The sequence below is a fragment of the Lissotriton vulgaris genome, unplaced genomic scaffold (genome assembly GCF_964263255.1).
Source record: "Lissotriton vulgaris unplaced genomic scaffold, aLisVul1.2 SCAFFOLD_325, whole genome shotgun sequence".
In the NCBI taxonomy this organism is placed as follows: domain Eukaryota; kingdom Metazoa; phylum Chordata; class Amphibia; order Caudata; family Salamandridae; genus Lissotriton; species Lissotriton vulgaris.
In genome coordinates this window covers 714,973-735,444 of record NW_028243553.1, presented here as the reverse complement: position 1 = coordinate 735,444, position 20,472 = coordinate 714,973, and the positions used below count along the sequence as shown (strand labels likewise).

Here is a 20,472-nt window from a genome sequence, read left to right as displayed (position 1 = left end):
TGTCAGACCCTAGTCTAGTGCACTGAGTGTGCCCATGGCATGTAAATCCAAATGCTGCTGGTGGGCCTGCAGCACTGGTTGTGCCACCCACAGAAGCAGCCTTGTAAAATGTGTTTAGGGGCTGCCATTGCAGAGTCTGCGTGCAGTCTGGTACTGTCATGCTGACTGGGCAAGTGCACCCACTTCCCCATCCCTAAACCTTCCATTTTCTTCATCTCAGTAACCCATATGGTAGTCCCAAGGGCAGGGTGCATTGTAAGTATAAGGTAGGACAAGCCCTGATGTGTGTGGCACGTACTAATAGTGAATTACAGCCATTTTCGTTTTTCACTATTGCAAGACTACCTGTTCTCCATAGGCCAGAATGCGCTGTTAGAGTTATTACATTTTATAATCCTAACTGTCTCAGAGAACATAGTAGAAATTCGAGTTTAGTATGCCTGAACTCAGAATAATAAAACACATCTTTTAGTGAAGTTGGTTTTAATATTCAGTGTTTGTAAATACCACTTTTTTTTTTTCTGCAAGGTTGTGTATTCCTTTGTCTGGTTTTATGAGTGACAAGGCTGGGGAATTCCAAGAGAAAGGCTGAGTCACCCGGTGGTGAATAGAGAGATCTGCATCTAGATGGGAGGGAGGAGTTGCACCTGAACCTTGAATAGGGCTGTGCCTGCCATCCACAATGCTGGCTCCACCCCCTGGGAAGCGGCTGATGTCTCTGTCCTTCACACTAAAAGAAGAGAAGGAGTCCTGGAAAGAAAGTGGTCCAGGACTGTACTTGCCTCCCACAATGCTGGCTCCACCTCCTGTGGGGCATCTGATGTGCTTTCCCTGCACTGTAAAAGGAAAGGAGAAGTCTGGTAAACAGAGTGCTTCAGAGCTGGTTTGGACTGGGCAAAGAGCCCTCTCCCCTCGGAGAAAAAAGGATTTTGGGGTATAAATATTGGGACCCTGATCCTATGAAATTAAATCACTTTGGACTACAAGAAGAAACCTTTACTGAGGAGAGGAACCTGAAGAAACTGAGGAGAGACTATTCCCAAGCTGAAGTGCTGTTTGGGGGATTGGCCTGCAGTGGTTGCCTTACTGCCAAAGGTAGGAGAAAGGAACTTTGTTTACTTTGCTATCAACTTGTGAAGGATCCCCAAGGGCTTGGAAAAGAGCTTTCCTCCTGCTGAAGTGCCTGCTGCTGTTTTGGGCCTTCTGAGGAGCTGCGTGTCGCAAGGAGCTGGTAGCGCGACTCAACGAGAAGAAGCGTGTTGCCGTCGCTGTGCCTGCCATCGCAACTCCGAAGGAGGATGTCGCCGCTGGAACTGTCGCACTGCACTGCATCGGAGAGAAGCGTGCCGCAACGAAGAGGAAGCGCGTCGCAGTCGCTGCTGCTGCCGTCGCAACTCCGAAGGAGGGTGTCGCCACTGTAGTTGTCGCACTGCACCGCATCAGGAGAAAAATCTTGCAACGAGGTCAGAGCGTATCGCCGTTGCTGTGCCTGCCGTCGCAACTCCGAAGGAGGGTGTCACCACTGTAACTGTTGCACTGCACCGCATCGACCAAGAGCACCTCACATCCCTGAGAAGTGCGCCACCGTCTGAACTGCTGCCATCGCAACTTGGATGTCGCCGCTGTAGTTGTCGCATCAAGCGGAAGCTTCACGCATCGTGGTAGAAGAGCGTCGCCACTGGAGCTGTTGTCGTCGCATCAAAAGGTGTCGCTGTTGCAGTCCACGCATCGAACCGAGAACTTCTCGCATCCCCGAGAAGTGTGCAGCATCTGGAAGATCTTCACGTCTTTATTTCTTTGTATCTAAACTTTGCCACATTTCCCATTGCTGTGACATTGCTTGTTGTGGAAGCACAACGCAACCTGCGGTATATTGACGCAGAGTGCCGCATCTAAGAACTGAACTGAACTAAGCTTAAATCTACAATCTTAAAGTAATCTTATTGTGTATTTTTGTTGTTTATGGTCTTGTGGTAACTCTATATAAAGTCTACTTATTTTTTATATAAAACCTGTGTGGTGTCCATTGGTAGTGTTGTCACTGGGAGACTGTATGTGGTCACAACTGCTTAACTTACAACGCCTCTGAAGTGAAGCCCTTCTGCTCGTGCCAAGCTACCAAAAGGGGTGAGCAGGGGTTATTTTAGGAGTGTAATCCCCTTATCCTGACTAGAGGCGAGGGTCCCTATTTGTCACACGTACCTACCTGTGCCAACTAGAGACCTCCAAATCTAACAGTGAGGAAATATTTTTCATCAGCTGAAGGACAACACACCGCGAGTCAAATTCAAACATACCTCGTGCTACAGCACCTGTAGGAGACCCCGCCCTTCAGGCCTTGTAAGGATCCACACAGTCTTTTTGTTTAGTTTTCAAAGTCATACATGCAAATCTCTTTTGTGTGAGTAGCAAGAGGCACCAACCGTTGGTCACTGGCACCTGCTCTATAAAAGGGTAACAGTGACACTCCATGCCAACAGCCCTCCCCATGCATTTCGCCTTTCTGCCCGTCTTAAACTAACCCCAAAACTCTTTTCTGTAACAAGAGATAAGTAACAGTTCAAGATGTCATCATAATGTCCAAACACAACTTCCCAATCAAGTCATGTGTAAATTTGATCATTTAAGTCCTAAACACCCCAATCGGACAGGACCCAATTGTAGATCCTGCTAGGTAATATGCACTACCACGAGTTGCACGCACCTTTGAATTAACCCTTAGCAGACAACCTCTCCATTGTAGAGAGCCAGGCGGGCTCTACCATACAATGTAGCAACACTCAGGCATCCACTCCACCCCTCAGGGCGGGCACGCCCCGAGGGTATAATAAACCCCGGTAAAGATCGCTCGTGGTCTTCCCGGCAACCTGATCCCAGAGTGTCTGTCCAGTCATTTCACGCTAAGGCCCCCATGTTATAAGGCCCTGACCCCATCACCACATTGGCGACGAGGGTGGGATTGCCCTGCGCGTGCTGGATACGACGAGGAGTGACGGCGCATCACGGAGCCCGCTCCCGCTCTGCTCCGGTCCGCGGCCTGCCCACGCGCCTTCCCGTCGGAAGCGCTTTCAGCTGGCAGGGCCGGGACCGCGGAGCGCCCAGGGTGAGTGCGCGATCATTGCCCCCCCTGCGAGCGCCTCTTGGCCTACCTGGCTGGTTGTCCGGGCGACGGCTGCCTGTGTCGAGGCATACGCCGGACCGTGAATCCGGCTGCTGAGGCCGGTGAGGCTCCGCGCCACGCCTCCGACCCGCCTCATGTGCACCACGCACCTGTAAGTGCGTCAGGCAACGCACACCACGCTCCTGAGCCTCTCCCTCAGGCGACGCTCCCCCGCCTCATGGGCACCACGCACCTGTAAGTGCGTCAGGCAACGCACACCACGCTCCTGAGCCTCTCCCTCAGGCGACGCTCCCCCGCCTCATGGGCACCACGCACCTGTAAGTGCGTCAGGCGACGCTCACCACGCTCCTGTGCATCTCCCTCAGGCGACGCTCTCCTCCGGAGTCGCTCCTCTTGTCAGCTGCCCCAGGCCCAGCGCGGAGAGCGCGAAGAGCGCGAACGAGCGCGAGGCGGCCCCCGGTGGCTGCCAGTGGTACTGCACGCGTCACCATCTCTAAGGAACGGCGCGAGGAGCGCGACCGTGCTTATCTACCCCACACCAGGTGCTTAATGAGCCCCAATGGGTGTCACAGATAGCCAATAAAGCTCCTATTAGCACACATAGCCAAATAAAAAGTGGAAAGAAAAAAAAAGTAATAAATTGAAAAAAAAAATACAATAATAAATAAATAAAGGACGCACCATGTCCCTGGAGGAGGGAGCCCCAGCGTTGCAGGATGGGGCACCAGCACAGGCTGCACAGCCTTCACCACCTGTCCAAGCAGGACACATCCCAGCACAGGCCCAAGCCGCAACATCCGGCCCGCAGACTGGCCATCATACCCATTCAGGCGCGGCGCCGTTGCCGCCGTTCAGTGAAGCGTCTGACCCGGCCACTGCGGCAGTGAGATGGAAGGCGTGGGTTCGCAGGCTGAACCATTATTTCAAGGGCACCAGGGAGACAGATGGCGAGGTCAAGAGGTCCCTTTTGATCCTATACGGCGGAGCAGAGATAGACGAGCTCTTTGAGACGCTCCCCAACACAGGAGGTGACAGCGACTACGAGGCCGCGGTGGCCGCACTAAACAAACACTTTGACCCCCAGCTAAACAACGATTTCGAAAAGTTTAAATTCAAACGGGCGTGGCAAACGGGCTCCGAGTCGGTAGACATGTTCTACGCACGGCTACGCCGGCTGGCGAACACCTGCCCGTTCACGGACCCGCGTGAGGAAATTCGGGATCAAATCATTGTGGGGTGCCGTTCAAAGCTGCTCAGGAAACTAATCCTGCGCCAACCAGGGATTTCGCTCGATGAGATCCTGATTCTCGCAAGGTCACATGAGCTGTCAGACGTGAGGGCTGAGGAGATGGAGGCGGCGCTATACACCCCGGTAGCTACCCCCGCACAGACCAAGCCAGTGCAGATCAAAACGGAGACAGTGGAAGCAATCCACCGGAAACCTGCGGCGAGTCGGCCGCATCAGGTGACTACGACAAGGAATCAGTGCGGGTACTGTGGAGAGGCCCACTCCGCCACCGCAGCGTGTGCAGCAAAAGGGCGCACGTGCTCCAAATGCGGCAGGATGAACCACTTCGCGAAGGTATGCCGAGGGGGAAAATACAGGCCGGCAGGGACAAGGCCGAGAAACATACAGAGGAGAGTTCATCAAATGTCGCTTGAAGAGGATGCCGACCCGCCACCAGACAGCCATGCTCAAGAACGGCCTCAGTGGTACGAGGATGATGAAGACGACGAAGTCTACGTCGTCTCACACGTAGGCAGAGCATCCGCAGCGTCCACAAGGAGAAGACCCCCACCGATGTGTTCAGTCAAGGTGGATGGCACAACAGTACAAGCACTCATAGACACTGGGGCATCCGTGAATGTTATGGACTCCGAGCAGTACAACCAGATGATGCCGAGGCCCGAACTGATACCGTCCCAAGCGAGAATATACACGTATGGAGGAACAGAGCCCATGCCGCTGCGCGGAGTGATCACGACAACAATCAGACAAGGGGAATACTCCACTGTAGCTAAGTTCCACGTCACGGAAGGAAGGAAAGGCACGCTACTAAGCTGCCACACCGCCGAGGACCTCGGATTAGTGTTTTTCGCTAATCAGGTGCACCAGTCACATGCAGAGTTCTTGATGGAGGAGTTTCCAGAACTGTTCCGAGGACTAGGGAAACTCAAGAACAAGAAGTTCAAACTACACATAGACAAGTCTGTGCGACCGACAGCCCTAAGGCACCGGCGTGTCCCGTTCAATCTGCGGCCGCAGGTGGAGGAAGAGCTGAGGAAGCTTGAAGAACTCGGTGTAATCGAGAAGGTGACCGGGCCCACACCGTGGGTCTCTCCACTCGTCGTGGCGCCCAAGCCCAAGCAACCTGGAGCTATACGGCTGTGCGTGGATATGCGTCTGCCAAATGTAGCGGTGAGGAGGGAAAGGCATATCACCCCTACCATGGATGACATCATAGCGGACCTCAACGGTGCCAAATGGTTCTCCAAACTCGATTTAAACGCAGGTTACCACCAGCTGGAGCTTGAGCCAGACAGCCGCTACATTACAACCTTCTCCACACACGTCGGGCTGAGGAGGTACAAACGACTAAGCTTCGGAGTGTCCTCGGCAGCTGAAGTCTTTCAAAATGCAATCAGAGAGGTGCTATCCGGACTGAGTGGGGTCATCAACTTGAGTGACGACATCCTGGTGTACTCTGGATCGCTTGAAGAGCATCACGTACACCTGAGAGCGACCCTCAAAAGGCTATCAGAACAAGGCCTGACACTTCACAAATCCAAATGTGCCTTCTACCAGGACTCAGTGGACTTCTTCGGTTACATCTTCACCCGAGAAGGCCTGAAGGTTGACCCCAGGAAGGCCGAGGCCATCCGGGCTGCCAGCACCCCGCAAAACCCCACGGAAGTCAGGAGTTTCCTCGGGATGGCAACGTATTGCGGGAGGTTCATCCCCAACCTTGCAGACCTGGCCGAGCCACTGAGGCTACTCACCCGCCATGACCATAAGTGGGACTGGACAGTGGCGGCGAACACGGCGTTCCAAGCTATCAAGAACAGCCTCCTGGACACCACAGTGATGGCGTATTTCCAGCCAAAGAGGAAGAATGAACTAGTGGTCGACGCAAGCCCGGTGGGCCTGGGAGCGGTGCTCCTTCAAGAATACGGAGCTGATGTCTGGAAACCGGTGGCGTACGCCAGCAAGGCTCTCTCGGACACCGAGACCCGCTATGCACAGATCGAAAGAGAAGCCCTGGCCATCAAATGGGCGTGTCAGCACTTTCACTTGTACCTATGCGGCCAGGAATTCCGGGTGATAACGGACCACAAGCCCCTTGTGCCCCTATTTGCAGGATCAGCGAGGCTGGCCCCTCCAAGGATCGAGAGGTGGGCCGTCCAGCTACAGGGCTACAACTTCCAAGTCATCTTCCGCCCGGGGGTCAACAACCCAGCGGACTACCTGTCGAGACACCCGGACTGCACCAAACCAGCCACTAGACTAGAGGAAAGTCAAGAAGCGGACGCCTTTGTGCACTGGATCTCAGAAAACGCGTGTCCAGAGACAATGACACTGAAAGAAATTGGGGAAGCAACGGAAAGAGATGAAACACTATGCCGAGTCAAGCACGCGCTCAGGGGGAACCAATGGGCGCACTTCCTGGATGGAATACATGGGCTCAGGCCGGAGGTCAGTCATGCCCGCCAGCAAATGTGGCAGATTAAGAATGAACTGAGTGTCGGGGATGAAGGTGTGGTCCTTCGAGGGCATCTAATAGTGATACCGGAAGACCTCCATCCCAGGATTCTGTCCCTCGCTCACGTCGGGCATCAGGGAATGGCCAAAACAAAGGCCAGGCTGCGGTGCCGAGTCTGGTTCCCGGCGATGGACCTCAAAGTAGAAGAGATGGTGAGGGCCTGCCACGCGTGTCTAATCACCGGAGGAGATCCCGCCCCGGCCCCTGTCATAACGGAGCCCTCCCCGACGCTGCCCTGGACCAACCTGAGCCTGGACTTCGGGAGTTTCCCGGATGGTCGCCATACCCTGGTACTAGTGGACTCTTTCTCCAAGTTCCCGGTGGTGGAGGTGATCCCCTCCACAGCTTTTCCCCAAGTCAAACGGAATCTAGACAAGATCTTCGCGACCATGGGATTGCCGGAGGAAATGAAAACAGACAACGGTCCTCCCTTTCAAGGCCGAGACTTCCAAGCCTACTTGGACGCCCTCCAAATCAAACATCGGAAAATCACCCCCTTGTGGCCGCAGGCCAATGGAGAGGTGGAGAGACTTATGAGGACCATTAACAGAGCCCTGAGGATTGCCGTAAGTCAAGGAGAAGATCCGGAATCAGCTCTAGACCGATTCCTGGGAGCCTACCGACAAACGCCCCACTGCACAACCAAGTGTGCCCCGGCCCATTTACTGTTCAAAAAGGCCCCCAGGGACATCATCCCGTCCGCAAGTTCGTGGACACCACCTGAGCGAGATGGGGACGCCATTCAGTCCAGAAGAGATGTAACCAACCAGAAGGCCAGTGCGGCCAGACGTGCGAAGACATCAAATCTACAGGAAGGAGACACAGTAGTGGTCCATGACCGACACCCCGGATGGAAGTATAGGACCCCCTATGAACCGGACTTGTGGACCGTTGAAAGGATCAGAGGAACCATGGTGACTGTCAAGAAAGGTGAACAAAGAGTCACGCGAAATGTGTCATGCTTTAAACCAGCGAGGGGAGGAACAGAGGACCAAGGCGAGGAAGAAGAGGTCGGGCCACGACAAGCCGGTCTGTCTCCAACAGCCTCATCATCAGCGAGAGGGTCTGATGATCAAACGTCGGTCGAAGACCAGAGGAGAAGCCAAGACCCGTTGCCGTTGCCGTGCGTATTGGCCGACAATTCCCCGACCTGCAGAGCGCAAGGAGAAGTGTCCCCGGCTGGGGACACTCAATCACCAAAGGGCCGAAGCCAAAGATACAACCTTCGGCCAAACCCTGGCCCAAGCCACAAGTTAAGGGACTTTGTGTGTACCTCCCCCTAAAGACCAAGAACTGGTGATGAAGCGGACTGAAATGAAGGAGGGATGTAGAGAGCCAGGCGGGCTCTACCATACAATGTAGCAACACTCAGGCATCCACTCCACCCCTCAGGGCGGGCACGCCCCGAGGGTATAATAAACCCCGGTAAAGATCGCTCGTGGTCTTCCCGGCAACCTGATCCCAGAGTGTCTGTCCAGTCATTTCACGCTAAGGCCCCCATGTTATAAGGCCCTGACCCCATCACCACATCCATGACCATTGCATCCCACACTCGTAAGTACCACCGTTCCTAGCAACTACTTGTTGTAGTCGCCAGAAACAATTGATACATTACATTATAGCTCTCAGAGTTCTTATTTTCCATGCTCGTGGTTTCTGAACCAGTACTGCTAGGGAGGAATCTAGCAGTATGGGTATACCTATACTCTGCTTAATAGTGGCTAGGTTTTTTTTACAAAACAAAAGCAGGTGAGTGTAGTATATGGTGGTGTGGCGTGTGGCCGTTTAGCGCCTATTCGCTTGTGAGCTTGAGTCACACCGCGGCATGGTGATGTTCAAAAGTGTATGTATTTAAATGTAAGACCCATGCTGGCTGTGAGTGGTAGGTGGTGGCAAGTTTCCCCTGGGCTCTGAGCTGGCCGGCCGCTGCCCGTCGTGGGAGAAGTATTATTCCAATAAAGCACTTCTACTCAATCCTCTGGCTCCAAAAGTGCTTACCATAGCGATGCACCACCATCACACACAACAGCCTGTCTGTATCAATACAGCGTAGCCATTTTCAGCAGCGTGAATGATGTCACAACAGAACTCAAAACCCAAGCAGACGTCATCAAACAAAACAACATTCTAGAATGTCTATTGTTGGTACTGCTAGAAATGCAGGGCTGGGTAAAGGGAACACTTTTTTTCTCTATCACGGGTGTCCACTTTAATCATTTCCATGCCTTACAACAATTAACGGCTGACACCACTCTCAAGGGGTTTTAAACAGAGAATTTCCGAGGCCCAGGAGTCGAGTCTAGCAGAGATCTCACGAGTCTATGCTTGGCACATGTATTCCACTCTCCATAGCAAACCACTCTTAGCTACACAGTGCCCCACAAACCACTGAACCGAGTGACACAGCCTTACCCTAGTACAATTGTTAGGTATTATTAAACCATGAACAATATGCATATTTTCGTCACCGACTCCAGGGTATTGTTTTTGGTTCTCACAGCTATTTCTTTCTTGGAAGCGTTTACATTGGATCCGATATAATAAAAATGGAGTGCCCTGCTAAGAGACCTGCTGTCATTAATTCTTTTTGCTGAAACATGTCTACATTCTTTGTAGGCAAGCCACGATAATATTTTCTACCTGCCTGCATGGTCAGACCTGCTGTCACCGGAGCAGCCGCCTGCGACACCTCTTGCTCTGCACACCCGGTCCCTATGCTGTCAGGCAGATTATTTTCATTGAAAAACTCTTAATTTAAAAAAATCTCAAATTGTTTTTGTTAACTGTGATTCCACCTGCATATTACATTTTTTATCGTTTTCTATTTTAAAGGCATCTGTAACTATATTCACATTAATGTCATATAGCATCTAATGTAGAGTTATTTGGTCGTGCTATGCATGTTAACAAAGATCTCTTTGACAAGTAACCTCCCCTCCCCCTTTCACACTATGCCCAGGTACTATGTAACCACTGAGACCAGGATCAAATAGGCACAGACCTCAAATGAACTGAGGGTATCTGAAGAGCATCCGCTTTTGATATCAAGACACATATCCCTAACGGGATAAGGTAGGTGCGAGCTGGCAGGCTGTGGCTTGGCGCAGGCAGGCTCAGAGCCACCAAGCAGCATGCGAGGGCATGCCTTTGCATCAGCATCACTAAACCGAAAACTACTTCTCAAGTAACAAAAATGCTGGCGTCTCACGGGCATTTCATCAGAGGTGACGCTCACATTGTAACAGAGGTTTGAAGAATCACACTCTGCTCAGCCAATGGGTAAACAATGCCGAGCTCTACTCAAAGACCCTCTACATACGCAGAACATTTGAGGTACATATGCGGTGGAAACAAGGCGAAGCACCCACATCTCACCTAATCCATGCCAGCTTTAATGGGTACGAGCTGCCTGGCCACAATACAAGAAGAAGACAATGGCAGACCAGGACGATTCCATAACAATGAATTCCATTTCTGCGGCTTATATTATAATTTAAAAAAAGACTTGATGTGAGCTACTTGCTTGGAAAGTTTCAAAGTGTAGACCAATATAACAGAATACAACAGAACCACGGGGGAGGAGGACGTGCTGCTGATATGGACAAGTTTGTAGAACTTTTTAATTTCTCTTGCCGTTGAGGTGAGCGAGATGCAGTCTTCAAAGCAAAAGTGTACATAAAATGTCAAGAAAGGCCGCATTCATGCCATCTTGTTCAGGATTTCAATGTAAGACTAATTTACATTCAAGATTAATTACTGAATTTAAAAGGGTTTAACATAGTTCGTGGAGATCCTGAAAATCATGCAATGCTCAACCGCACGTAGGACAACCAAGCTTTAAAGCGTACAACAACGAGCCCTTCCACACAAGCACAGCGTAACAGTATTAGCATCTCTTCTAAACGTACATTGGGTTACGGGAAAACATATCTCAAGGTGATTGGCGCTGCCACCTGAAAAGGACTACCAAATATATCAAAAGACACACTTAAAGGTCACAAGGCCGGCGATCCACCCAGGACAGACTTGATCTATACAGTTTGTAGAAACTGTTTCTTTACGATGAACACAGTTGCCCAGCCTGAGAGGGCAGGCTCATTATAGGCCTGCTCCTGCGTTGGTGTCCACCGAGGTTACTTGTGGTTATTAACTACTAAGGGGAGGATGTATTCTGGGCTCCTTATCCTCTCCTGTTGGCTCTAGTCAAAGATCTTACCAGGACGCCATGAGAACAGTCACGGCACAGTCCGGGTCAGCAGAGTATACAAATTGCAAAAAAGAACAGGTGAATCAGACCTGTGGCAGTCCCTAACAAAGGCCAGTGTGACCTGAACGACTTGTACACTTTGAAGATGCTCACAGAAGTAATACAATGGGATGCACCAGTCCACCTCCAATCAGTGGTCCCAGCTCATCAGTGGCGGGATCGGCCGAAGCTTTTGTGGGGCTCAGGTCACAGATGTGGGGAGGGGGGCTATGGTGTTCTGCCTTATCAAGAATTAGCGGTGGCAGAGCAGGGCTCTGAAAAGAGTGGGGCAAACACCCCTCAGCTTCAGGCTGGCATCACACCAGCAGAAAGCGCGTGTGAATGACAACATAACAAAACACCAGGAAACAGGGCGCGCCTTACCTCAACACTGCTCACAGGTGACTCCTTCCAAAAGAACGACCTGCACTTTCTGACGTGCGGACAGGGTCATCATACCTGAAAGATTAAAAACAAGCCTTGAAACTAAAATCCATCCTCCTAAGGCATATGACTATTATACCTTATGCTGCACAGTGAAGAGAGAAAGAACACAAATACGGGAAAAACAAGTGGCACTTCTGGTAGCGATTTATACGAGAGCCATTAAAGAAGAAATGTATAGCTAAATCTTTTTCACAAAACGTTTGCTAATTTATAAGCTTTTTGTAATTGGAATACAAAGAGTATTCAACTCTAAAGTTGGTTTTCCTGTTTTTTGGCCTCCTAACATACAGAGAAGTAGGTTTAGGTTTCAAAAGACAATTCAGACTATCTGGAATCGGTTCCGCCCACGCAGCCCCCTAGAATCCGGGCCCAATGCCAGGCATTCCTGCTGAAAGAGGGGTGTCTTCAAGCCCCCACGGGAGAGCGACAACACTCGCACCTCTGTTCTCCGGCACTCTGCTGCATACCTGCGTCCTATCTCCTATTACTTGTTTGAGCTGCATCACACGGCCACTCACCCGAGAGAAATGTGTGCATGCTCCCGTGTGCTCCCGTGTGCTCCCGCCACTCTGCTCCCATTAATCAGGCTAAACGAAAAGCCGGCTGAGAAGCTGCGCGCAATGTTTTGGATGGAGAAATGCCCCTCCATGACATCCGAACTGCTTCACAAAGGGATGCACTCGACAATGGTTAGTGAACACCCACAACTCACAACTTCCGAGGTTGTGGGTGTTCAATAGTCGGTCATCTCAGCGTGCCCTCAGATTCCACTTTCATAGCAGATTTTTCCTGACAGAAATTCCAGCAATTTCTGCACCAGGAAAGCCTCCAGGGATGATGCCGTGAACTAGAAATGTTCTCTTGTAAATGACGTTTAACGCACCTTTATTGTACTAAACTGCACAAAAGCGTTTGCGATGAGATCCTTCGATATTTATTCAGATGTGAACAACGTTGTCTATTATCGAAGAGCACACCCCAGACCCCTGTGGACAGACAGCTGTGGGATGCTCACACCTACATCCCAGGATAGAAGTTTTTAAGGGCACCGAGTTCTACCCTATGTAGCCACTTACAGCCACTGTGAAGGGTTTAGTATCCACTGTGGTTTCACCAATATGGCACCTAATTGTCTGAATCGGCATACCTTTCGTTTTTGTTGCCTTTAGTTGACAGATGTTTGTTCCTGTCACCAGACAAGGATTATTAACATCCCTATGCCTAACAACACTGTCAACAATCACACAATCCTGGTGCAAAGGCTGGAACGGCACGCACAAAAAAAAAGTCCTGCTCTGTCCTGGATCAGGTATTTATTTCCCGTAGCAGCCTAAATGTTAGGATGGGGCCTTCTGAATCATCTATACATCCAGTGTCCTGTTTTCCAATACGCGTCCCACTCTTGATTGATGTTCTACATTCACATTCCACCCCAGTCTAGACACTAGCCAGACAAAATCTTACTCAAAATATATGGGGATGACACAAATTCATGTTCAGCTCACCAACTGTCTGGACTATCCCACCAATATTCCTTAATACTTGAACCAGGTACTCAGTGGGTGAAGAGGCGTGCCCTGTGCAGCAGTGAAGCAAAAAGAATCCTAGTTTTGCTGTGAATGGAGCCTTGTTCCCCACTTTTAGAATGGTCCAAAGGTCTGGTACACCACCTATCAAACTACCAAACAGCCAGGAACTTATGGATACTTTTCCTTTCTGAACGGTCATTCACTCCCTAAGTCATCTCAGCGGTTAAAGGTAACAAACTGCAGCTCTAACTCTCAGCAAACTCCCTCTACTACTCCAAACTAATCACACGGTGCAGACAAGAGCCTTTATCATGCTGTATCTGGACTGCTACAACATCACCTATATTGACCTTTCAAAGAACCTCATTGCCGCTCTAAGGCAAGCTAGACTGTGCCTACATCTCCATGCATGTGAGCAAATGGGGCCTGCTCTGAAAGCTCCTCTATGGTTTCCAGTGGAGGCCAGCATCAAATTCAAGATTGCCTGCCCCATCCACAAGGCTTACTGGGGTAGAGGCCAAAATATGTGTAGAACTTGACCCTAGCCAGAAACCTCACCCTATCATTCACCTAACCTGATTCAGCAAGAGATGGAAAGGCAGAAGCCGATCCTTGGTAATGCTGGGCCCTAGATTACAGAATGACCTCAATCCCACCGTGAGATCTGGAACTAACCATTTATGATTCAGCAAATTCCTAAAGACTTGCTATGCAACTGAACCTCACACAGGCAAAAGGTTGCAACCAACCCACACCAGATTCAGGAGACTCCCATCTGATTGGACGCTAACTTCCCCTGTTTCTTTAGTGTTATCTTGTAACTCTGGTTAACTAGTTCTTCCAGAATTCTTAACTAACTGAGAGGGATCACATAGTGCTATTGGGGCCCATCGGGAGACGGGGAGGGGAAGAACTGACCGGAGACAGATGTAAAGTGTGATAAAGGCCGCTTTATTGGGAAACAGGTGCATCCTGAACACATACCATATTCTTGGTCTTTGCCGTACAAAACTAGTCCTAACTAACTATACATATCCTGACACACCCCCCACCCCCACCCCTAAACAGTTCCCCGCCAACACAAACATCATTATTAATTATCCAAACGCCTGCCTCCACTGTTTAACCATCTGCCATATGTACACTCCCTCCCCTTCAGTCCGTAAAACTCATTCCTCCTATCCTACCCCCCGTTTAACTATGAAAAAGCGCCATCCTACATAAATTTCCCCAGCACCTGCTCCCAGCGACAACACAGCCAACTAAAACTAACATAGAAAGCACCAGCTCCCAACAAAACCGCTTCCCATACCAGAAAACCACAACCCCGGACAGACTCCCCTATACTCCTCCAACCACCCCATCCAAAGGGAGGGCGGGCGGGACAACGATCGAAGCTACCCTCCGGCTGCTGGGTCACTGTCCCATGAAATGGTGCACAGTGACCCAAAATGGCCGCTCTTATTGGCCCCAGCCCAAAAGAGCCCAAATCCCACCATCAAGCCCAACCAGCCTACGTCCCTTCCTGTCCCTGTCTTAATTCCTCCCCACACCCTGCCTCCCGGGGCCCCAAAATCCCTGGGGGGGCGAGCCTCCCTCCAGTCAGCCACCACCCGCAAAGCCCCATTGAAAACTCAGGTTCAAAGTGTGCATGATGTCACTTCTGTTATAGTTCTGAATTTTCCAATTTGTGCTCCTAGCGAGGTAAACATTTGGAAGTGATGTTTTAGAGCTATGGTGAGCAGTTTACCTTGGGTCTTGACTGAGGCACAAGACACATTACAGAACTAGCTACAAGTAGATCAGAAATTGCATTGGTGCTTGTGGGTACTGTAAGGGAGGCAAGGGCACATAAAAAGTGCACAGGCCTGCCATATGCTCAGACTCAAAATTATATTCTAATTGCACTCCAAAATACAGCAGTCCCACTCTGACATTATTGGCATTTGTGACAATGTACAGCAATTATTTATTCATGGTGATTTACCTGCCCTTGCAGAGGCACAGACAAAAACTGCTGAGTGATGTGTATCTTGAACTGAGGCCCTGTGGAAGCCTACAGCTTCTTGTATAAGATCAATAGATCAATAGAACAAAGAGGACGGACAGTGGAGATGAAAGATTTATGGATTCAATTTAGATCCCAAAGAAATATGACCATGATATTCAGTGATAACTAGACCTAGTTGCATGAACTAACACTCGGAGTTATCTGAGCATCAGTGCCTGCCTGCCTGCCTGCAGGGACAGGGCGTAAAGAAAAGGCAGCAGCTTTGCTCAATGGAAATGATTTACGTGCAGTTATAGAGTGCAAAAAAGCAAAAACAGATGATGGATGGAACGCTTTACAAATCAAACATTCGCCCCAGTCACAAATCTGAGTTCCGTCCAACATTTTTTCTTTTTGTTATAGAGTGCAAGCATAAATCTATAATACATCTTTGCTAAGCCTTAAAATAGGAAATGTCTTACTCAGATATACACGTCAATAGTGATGACATTTCTACAACAAATTTAAAGGAGTTTCTGAAATCCAATTTTACTCATTTATTCTACTGGGCCATTTTAAATTATAGATACACACCAGCCAGGATAAAAAAATTAACACTTTGTGTAAGATTAAGGGTTATCACGGACCCGGGAGTCAGGATTTGGTGGGGTTGCTAATGGTTAGTGGCTAGTGTGTGAAAATGAAACGGGTGGATTGTCTAAAGGATGTCGAGAACGCCACAGCAGTGATCCAGGTATACAAATCTGTACAACTTTCCCCCTACAAGCCTAAACCTCTTCAAGGAACACCATTGGAGAGAAAGGTATTTGTGAAGGATTACTTATTTTAGGAAGCTATTTAATTACATTCTAGAAGCCTCCATGTTGCCTTTTCTATTCCGCAGTTCTCCAGCTGGGCTACATCAGCTTGAGCATGAGCATCATATGCTTTACTATGGAACTTAATCAGCTTCAGAATGGGTTTCATATGCTTCCCGTGGAGCTTCATAGTTTCAAATGCTTCTCTATGGAGCATCATCAGCTTCACCATGGGTTTCATATGCTTTGCTATGGAGCTTCACAGTTTCATATGCTTCGCTATGGAGCTTCACAGTTTCATATGCTTCGCTATGGAGCTTCACAGTTTCATATGCTTCGCTATGGAGCTTCACAGTTTCATATGCTTCGCTATGGAGCTTCACAGTTTCATATGCTTCGCTATGGAGCTTCACAGTTTCATATGCTTCGCTATGGAGCTTCATAGTTTCATATGCTTCGCTATGGAGCTTCACAGTTTCATATGCTTCGCTATGGAGCTTCACAGTTTCATATGCTTCGCTATGGAGCTTCACAGTTTCATATGCTTCGCTATGGAGCTTCACAGTTTCATATGCTTCGCTATGGAGCTTCACAGTTTCATATGCTTCGCTATGGAGCATCATCAGCTTAAGCATGAGTTTCAGATGCATCGCTATTGAGCTTCATAGTTTCATATACTTCGCTATGGATCTTCACAGTTTCATTTTCTTCGCTATGGATCTTCATAGTTTCATATGCTTCGCTATGGAGCATCATCAGCTTAAGCATGGGTTTCATATGCTTCGCTATGGAGCTTCATAGTTTCATATACTTCGCTATGGATCTTCACAGTTTCATTTTCTTCGCTATGGATCTTCATAGTTTCATATGCTTCGCTATGGAGCATCATCAGCTTCAGCATGGGTTTCATATGCTTCACTATGGAGTTTCATAGGCTTCGCATGGAGCTGGAGCTTTGTCTGCTTAAGCACAAGGTTCGGGAACCATCTGCTTCCACCTCAGGCGTCATCTGCTTCAGCACAGCATTTGGGGTCCTTCTGCTCAAGCAAAACTATTTGCAACACTTAAGTCAATATAATACACAGGAACCAGCAATATGTGTATGAGATACTATTGCCTTATAGCCCGCTGACGAAGACTATACCAATTGTCAAAAGCCCTGAACCAGTGTTATAGTCCAGAGCTTGTTCTTCTGTGTCCAAACATTCCTCGCCTCTCTAGGGTCGCTGTACACCAATAGTATGCAGGGAAATGCAATTGGTGTTCTATCACTGGTGATCGCCCGATACCAGTCTGTAAAGATGGCGGACTACAGAGATGTGAACTTTCCAAGCTAACAGCATGTCAGCCGATTCCAGCTCTAAGTTTTCTCACTGAGACCACATAACTGGATAGGGGTGGGGAGAGAAGGCCTAACGGAGGCTGTCTGAGGGGAATGGCATGGTACCAGGAGTTTGTTTTGTCAAAAAACATTTGTGTGCTGAAGAATAGCAGGAAACCAGATTTTTAAACTATCTGGACTGGACGTGGTAAGAAGGTTCATGGCAAGTGCTGTCAGGGAAGATGGTTGACCGGCATTTTATTTTTTTCTTTTAAAAGGGAGGGCGGGGTTACCAATGGACAGCAGTGGTTGGTGACAGGACAACAGATAAACATCGTTTCGAATGTACAGGACAAGGGTCGAGACAGAGGGATGGGAGGCCTTTCCATGACCCCTCTTCCCCTGCACAGCGGATGCATGTGACCGCTTCTGAGGTGAGGTGTCATGGGGGATAATCCTCATAGTATTGCGGAAAAGTAGCCGTCAATTACAGCGACTTGACAACATGAGGCTTCAGTGTTTATGTTGTAATTTGGAAGTCAGGGTGAAAAACCTCACTTTTACAGTAATTCTACACAGATTGTAAGCTCCTTACTGTCTTTATAACAGCCTATCAAATATTTTGTTTTTAAATATGGATTGTGACACTCGAAAGCTCCTGCAGTAAAAAAAAATCACTCTTCACTTGCAATAATATATTACAAGCAAGTAGGGGTCTATGGGCTCTGCCTGCCTATACCAGCCATTGGCACAGATGAAGCTACGAATGCCGAGGTACGTAAGAGTTACGCAGTTCAGAGTGTGCTGTGACTTTTCTGCCTACATAGTGGCTGCATCTTCTCTGTAGCACTTAAGGCCACATTGATATTTTCATAATAGTTGATGCAATATAGTATCCTAACCCTTAGATAAGAACTAGGAGAGCGATGGTAATTGTGAGCTATAGAAGTGTTATTAACATAACAAGACATATGACTACAAAGTCCTGAGACTTCGAAACTAGTGAACCTTTGGAATCGGCGACTACTTTGAATTGGACCCCCTAAAATGTGGTGCTTCCAAATGCTTTCGAGGTCTTTATAATGATGTGTTTCATACTCTTGCCTGGGAACTGGTTCATCTTTCAGTGAAGACATACTATTTACAGCAGTCTTTTAAACTGAGGATGGTCTTGGGTACGCCTGATTGGAGACTGAAAAGTCTGCGCTTATTCTTGCTCTCACTTCTTTCCATGCGCCTTTTCCATTGGACAACATAACCAGGATGAGTAGGATGCCTCTGAATTGACAGCTGAATGCATTTCTACCACACTATATTTCAGTTTTGTTTTTGTGTATTAGTTTCGTGTTGTCTGAGTACTGTCTTTATGTCCCCATTGGGCTCTCTTTAGCCCATTCCATGCTCATGACAGTTCCACGCCGACATGAGCCACGGGCGGCGTGAGCTCATGACGGCATGGAGCAGTCATCAACTACTGCTCCGCCCACGCTCCGCGGCACTAATTCCCCGCCTGTGCGGGCGAATTAGTGAGTGGGCGGGGTCATGCCGGCTCCATGCAGTCATGAGCACAGGCCGCCCGTGACTCATGACAGCGTGGAGCCGTCATAAGTAAGGGAGCGCCACGCCCACCCCCTAGCCCTGCCCGCCCGCACCGCGGCCGAATTCGCGCCTCGGCGAAGAGGTTAAAAAACAAAAAGAAATGGAAAAAAAATCTGATTTCAAATTTTTGTTTATTTAACACTAAATAACATTGAGTTTTTTGCGGGAAAAATCATTATTGCTCTGGGCGATCACTATACATTTGGCCATATTTGTTCTGAAAATTGGATTTTTTAAATGTTTTTCCTTTGGAAGCATCTTTTGATTTTAAGTTCAGAATACCGCTACTTCCTTGGGATTATTGGGCTGCACTAACTGGGTGCAACGAATAAAGTGCGCAGCCGGTGAGCAGTGAGAAACAAGCACTAGCCTCTTCTCTCACTGCATGCCAAGATGCAACAGCAGAACAGGTGGGGAAGAAATAGGCCTCGGGTAAGCTACTTTAGGTATTAATCTCCTTTTTCTTTGCCCATGCCTCCTAGAGAATTACTAACTATATAAAGTAAAAGCATTTGATGTCAGATACCATGATACCTTAAGCCAATTCATGCTCTTATCTCGGTAAAGCGGATTGGCTTCCTAAATGCCTAATGTGAGGTTGTAGGCGACTGACTGTTATTCAGGTGGTAGTGACACAGGTTGCAGCGGTGTGGGACAGGGTAATATACTGAGTCTTTAGGCGTCCACCATTCAGTAGATCCCTCCCACTGGGATAGCTACAGTCATACAGAAAGATTTCAGACGTCATGACACAGAGACTAGACTACGGGGGGCTGGCTCCTGTTGGGGGATCTCTACCTAGCAGACACATTCATTACATTCGCGGAGGCCAGGTAGAGCTTTGGCTTGCAGCTGATCAGCTTCCACAATTTGCAAAGCTAGAGGGCACCACCAGGTAGATCTAGACAGACTTTCCGAATGTACCACCGGTGTCCCAGACCTTGGAGATACTGTTGGAGGGTGGACAGGGGAGACAATTGATTTCCAGGTTGGTTTCAGGTGCTGACAGCAGATCAACCGACACCACTGATCAATGCCTTACAGGTGTGGAAAACTGACCTACAATCTTCACTCACTAATACGGAAGGTGCGCTGGCTTGCGCATACGTACAGGAGGCCGCTGGTAACACCAGGTATAAGCTTACACATTTCAACTTCATGCACCAGACATATATGACCCCGCTAGGCTGCACAGGATATTCCCCGAGCGGTCATCGGAGTGTCCTACATGTGGTGAACCAAGTGCTACATTTGTACACATGACCTAGACGTATAGGATCTTACGGACGTACTGGGAAGACGTGGCTGGGATACTGATGAGGGTAACAGGGTGGGTATCCAGCTAACGCCTAGTGAGCTTCGTCCCCAGACCCAAGAAGAGGGCAATGCATTATAAATTCACAAAATTGGGTCTTTTACTGGCCAAACGGTGTGTGGCAATCCCACCACAGTGGAGAGATGGCAGAGAGACATGCAGGAGAGAGTGCTAGCGGAAGACATCCGTCTCAAGCAGGTTTGCACAGATGATACGGTAAAAGAAGAGCCCAGGGATTGGGCGGACATGCTTCACCACCTGCCTGGAGAAGGGGACTCCACGGATGGCGAGTGTTCCCAAGGACTGGATGATGACTGCATTGGAG

General features: G+C 49.1%; 1 protein-coding gene across 1 annotated transcript in view; it reads right to left on the bottom strand.

The window, feature by feature from the left end:
- Positions 1–20,472, bottom strand: part of LOC147668304 (talin-2-like) — a 1,432,932-nt gene that overhangs the window by 789,052 nt on the left and 623,408 nt on the right. Inside the window, exon 5 of the mRNA XM_086948621.1 lies at positions 11,513–11,587. The gene's annotated coding sequence lies outside the window, so the exon portion shown is untranslated. The remainder of the gene's footprint in view (positions 1–11,512; positions 11,588–20,472) is intronic.